We start from the raw sequence: 5,459 nt of genomic DNA, 5'->3' as shown, positions 1-5,459 counted from the left end.
CGTCTGAAATTAAGTAGAGTTTTTTTTTTCAAGACTAGTGTATTGAGTTTTGTTGTACAACTATGAGTGAGTTTCATATTTATTTTATTCAAGTTGAAAATTGAAGAATAATAATCTTTTTCCTTTAATGCTAAAGTTACAAACTCTAACATGATGGGGGGTGTTGAAGAACAATTGTGGAGGAGTTTTACATGACTCTCATAAGAAAATGTCTCAAATAAGGAGAATTCATATGGTGGAGTCTAACTAGAGTTTTATAGGAGGCAGTATCATAAAAGTGTTGTTGTTTAGATGAGTTTTTATTTATTTTTGTCTTCTTTATATTTGATTATTTTTTAATTATTATAGTATTCATCATAGGAGTTAGATTTTGGGTGTAACTAGGAAATGAGTGGTCTTATTGTAACTTGATTATACTAGTTTTCTTATTATAAATACATCTCATTGTACTCAATTAATACAATAAATTAGTGAATTAATTTTCTTCTGCAAAAATTCAACAAAAATAAGTAGTTTGCAGCATTCAAACCACATAATTCTTACTATCATCTTACTACACTTTAACTAACAAATTACAACTTAGTCGGCAATCTCACACTTCCTCTTCCTCTATAAGTACTTCCACTTCAAGATTTTGATTTTTGGGGAGCAATTCTTTATATTGAATTTTACAGCTTCACCATAAGAAAAATATTATTTAGCTGTAAATTATTTTTAAATGGATTTTGTTTTGAGAAAAATACCCTATTTATCAGTAAAAAAATATTAGAAATATTTATTTTTTGTGTAAAGAATTTTCTCAATAACGGTACTAATTTTTTGAAGAAATTTTTTTTTGTGAAAAATATTCTTTACCTCATAACTTTCCTACTCTCGACCAACCTTTTGGTGTAAAATAAATTTCTTTGGATTTATGTTTTCAATATAACCACTTTCAATGGATTTGGAATCCTCTAGAAAAAAATTAATTTATAGTGAGAAATAATTTCTCTAACAAATTCTAATCATGAAGTTTCTGCCCTCTTTGCAATTAATTTTATCCCTTTCCCTATTTAGGCTTTTCTTTTTATGAATAAATCATTTTGGCAGAATTTGATATCCACCAAAAAATTAGTAGTTATTTCAAAAATAATTCTACGAGGAATTCTAACCCAGTTATTTGTGCATGGAGAATTTTTTTCTCCTCTTTTCTCTTTAATTCTTTCTTTCATGCATTTTCTAGTGCCACTGATCAAGGGACCTATGCCATTGACCGATATCATGTCAGTTTCTTTTCTTTTTTTTTAATATTTTACGGATTGTCTTGGTGTTGGGGGTTGTGGGGGTTGGTTGGGCACTTGAACTCTTCTTTGTCCTCTATAGCTCATATGACCTCTCTAGCTTGATTGAACCTTGTCGTGAACCTTCGACTCGATTGTAATCTTCTTTTGGCACTGGGTGAAATCATTCCAAATTCTTCCAATTTTCAAATCTTGCTCTCTTTTACCTTCATTGTAATTGTTAGATTTCTCTTCAAACTCCCCAAACCTACATCATTAGAGATCTCAAACACTTCATGCCACTTGAACTGGACCATCTTTAAATATCTTTATTGTGATTCAAACACACTTTACCATCGTAAAATAGACTTAGAGTCTCAGAGAAGAGTCTCAGTTAAAGGTGTTTTAATTTGGTTATTCTTCTATTTATGTTCAGTTGTTCAATTGTTCTAGGACTTATATTTTAGTGTTTAACTTTGGGTGTAACTAGGATAAATATAGTTTAATTGTAATTTGTATAGTATTTCTGTAAAAGAAAATAACTTCACTGGCTTCTTGTAATTTGAGTACAATGAGCCTCTATTTATAATAGAGAAAACAAGTAGAATCCAATTATAATTAAACTACCCTTATCCCAATTATACCCAAAGTTAAACACTAAAATATAATTCCTAAAATAATTGAACATAAATAAAAAATTAACATAACTAAAACACCTTTAAATGAGACTCTTCAATGAGACTTCCTCCTATGAGTCTCATATAAAATTCCACCATATTAATTTTAGCTCTATGCGACTTCTTATTGTGAGAGTCATGTAAGACTCTTTCATACTTGGTCTTCAACACTCCACCTCAAGCTGGAGTTTATAACTTCAACTTGCAATGAAAAAGATTCTTGGTCTTCAATTTTCTTTTGCTGGAAGAAAATTCGTAGATGCAAAAACATCATTTGTTGTGCTCCCCTTTTCTTGAATATTTCTGTCACATAAAATTACCAAAATATGTGGAACAAAATACTTTTTTCTTGTATTCCTTCTTCTACTTTTCCCCCTCAAGCTGAAGATAAAAAGGACAGAGAGACCCAACTTGGACAATATGGGAGAAGAAAATCACTCCTAGTCATATGACAAAGCTTCATACACTATTAAAAAATGGTCACAGTCTAAAACACACTCTGCTCAATTTTAAGGGCGAAAAAATGGCCTAACTTTAAGGCTTAACAAAGAGACAACTCACTTTTTAAGGGTAGCTCAAACACAAATCACATCTTAGGTGAGGAATAAAAGACTTGACTCAAACTAGTTGTTGGGCACACTTCTATACTTTTTAGGGAGTGGGTCTTGGTATTGCATTGAAGTGATAAAATTACAAGATAATAAGTTCAACAAATACTAGAGGAAAATAAATTTTAACAAAAAGGAGGTGACTATGCAATACTCATACTTCCAAAGTGACCTTTAAAAAAAAAAACTAGAGGAGACTATAATGGTAGATCTTAATAAATTTGACGAAGTATTTTTTTTTGGTGGGGTGGGTGGTGACCACAATTTTTGGAGTTAACGGTGCATAAGATACACAACCAAGTAACAAAAATGCAAAACATGAAAATAACATTGAAGCAAGATATTGCACACCTTGAATGAGCATATCATAGAGTGATTAAGTTTGACCAAAACTCTCTTATTACAAGAGAAATGTGGCTAAAAAATTTATATTTTAGGGGAAAAGAAAACTCAATTCACGTCAATGCATGGAGAGATAATAGCAGAGAGAATAGGGAAAAAAATATTTTTGGTAGTATTGACCTTTGGTACTTCTAATATATCTTAACAAATATAGCTCAAAATAATAAAAAAATTATTTCTTAAGAAACTAGACTCAAATAGATTTAAACTGATACCTATATTGACTTTACAACATTTTTTCTTGAATCTTTTATGACCATCTTGATTTTTTTCATTCTATAACTTGACCCTTGATGACTCCAATGCGAATATTTTCTTAAATATAGATCAGGTTGACATGAAATTTTCTTCTTTTGAAACTAGACTTTGATACCATAAAGTATAACTTTAATATATAAAATATACTTATTTTTATAGAAATAATCTGATTGATTTTGGAGTCTTGAATCTGGTCTAACTGTGTACTCTTTATTTTTTCACTAACATGACTATTGACCCTTCCGAGATTGATGTCTCTCTCTTAAAAAGTCAAATTTAGAATTGGATGGATAGGTAAGAAATTAGACTCACATGTCTTTCTTTTGATGTACAATTTTTCATATAAAGTTCATTCTTGATGGTATAAAATGGCTCAAAAGTTGGAGCTAATCTATATTTAAGGAGATATCCGCATATGAGTTGGCAAGGGTCAAATTACAGAATGAAGAAATCTAACAGGTTATAAAATATTCATGAACGAATATTATAATTTTTAATTAACTAATATATTTTTTTTATAATTTATTATTTTGTAAATAATGTGATAAAAATTATACAAATAAATTGTATTTTTAAACTCTAGAATGAAGAAATCTAACAGGTTATAAAATATTCATGAACAAAGCTTTTTACGTCAAATTAGGCAACAATGCAACACTCTATTAAACACCTAGCCAATACATCCAAAAAGACCGGCCTGTTAGGAGCGGAAGGCATAAATACTTAACCCCAAGACCATAACAGTACACCCCTCCTTCGCGAGCCGACGACCACGGCAGCGCAACGACACTGACCCGACCGCAATAATACCTAGACGCGACCTACCAGTACTTTAATCCAATCTTTGCACCCGCGCAACGACACTGGCCCTACCCAGGGCTTATCACAAGGACCTACCAGTATTTTAATCTGGCCTTTGCACATCCCGGGACTCAAACTCACGACGTGGAAGCCCGCTTTGATACCAAATATTAAGCACCTAGCCAATACATCCCAAAAGACCGACCTGTTAGGAGTGGAAGGCATAGGTACTTAACCCCAGGACCATAACACACTCATACTTCCAAAGTGACTTTAAAAAAAAAATTAGGAGAGACTATAATGGTAGAACTTAATAAATTTGACCCAGTATAACTTTTTTAGGGTGACAACAATTTTTCGGAGTTAACTATGCGAAAGATACACAACCTAGTAATAAAAACACAAAACTTGAAAACAACATCGAAGCAAAATATTACATACCTTGAATTTCTCAAAGAGAAAGCTTCGTGACATGTCGTAATTTGAGTACATGAGCCTCTATTTATAATAGAGGATACAAGTAAAATCTGATTACAATCAAACTACCCTTGTCTCAATTACACCCAGAGTTAAACACTAAATAGAACAAGTGAATATAAATAGAAGATTAAGATAGCTAAAACATCTTTAACTGAGACTCTTTTGTGATACCTCATCTTGTGAGACTTCTATAAGACTCCACCATAATAATTTTGGCTTTGCGAGACTTCTTATTGTGAGAATCATGTAAAACTCTTCCATACCTATTCTTCAACAAATCATAAGACGTTAGAATCTCTCTTGGGAACAAATATCTCAAACTTTTCCTATTTGAGTTTTCTAATGTAGGTCTATGTCTACCTCTATGGCAGTTTGGAGTTGTGTATCATATCTCTCTTGGGAACAAATATCTCAAACTTTTCCTATTTGAGTTTTCTAATCTAGGTCTATCGTCTACGGGATAAATCAGGAAACTCAACTAAACCCATCAACTTTTTGGTTAGTTTCCTGTAAATGGAAACTCCCTAGCGTTTTTGTTTCCCCAAGTAAGAAATGGAAACATGTTGCCAGAGAAATGCTGACACGTTTCGATTTTCAAAACCATGATTTCATGTCATGCGATGTTGGATCTCCCAATCTAAGAACATTGGGTTGTATAAGCGGCCTCCTGGGTTTTTCATCCTTGTTACTGCTCAATAGCTTCCAACTCTTTCTCCTATATGAAACAGATCCACTGACATAGGATGGATGGGTCGTATATAAGACTAGTGAAAACTGATCTGTTTGAGGGGCTTTTTTTTTTTTTTTTTATCGGATCTGTTTAAAAATGAACCCTATTACGTACCAAACAGAGAGAAAATATAATGAAAAGTATGTCATACTATCATTATTTGTTTCACATGCATTTATAGTTTACAAACTCATTACTTTGAACTATATATCAAGTAGAGAGGCCAACATTAAGAAGACAATCT

Source organism: Aristolochia californica, unplaced genomic scaffold (assembly GCF_029961685.1).
Source record: "Aristolochia californica isolate CCGP_79_NKW_82.1479 unplaced genomic scaffold, dmAriCali1.0.hap1 SCAF_11, whole genome shotgun sequence".
Lineage (NCBI taxonomy): Eukaryota > Viridiplantae > Streptophyta > Magnoliopsida > Piperales > Aristolochiaceae > Aristolochia > Aristolochia californica.
This window is presented reverse-complemented; position numbering follows the sequence as displayed.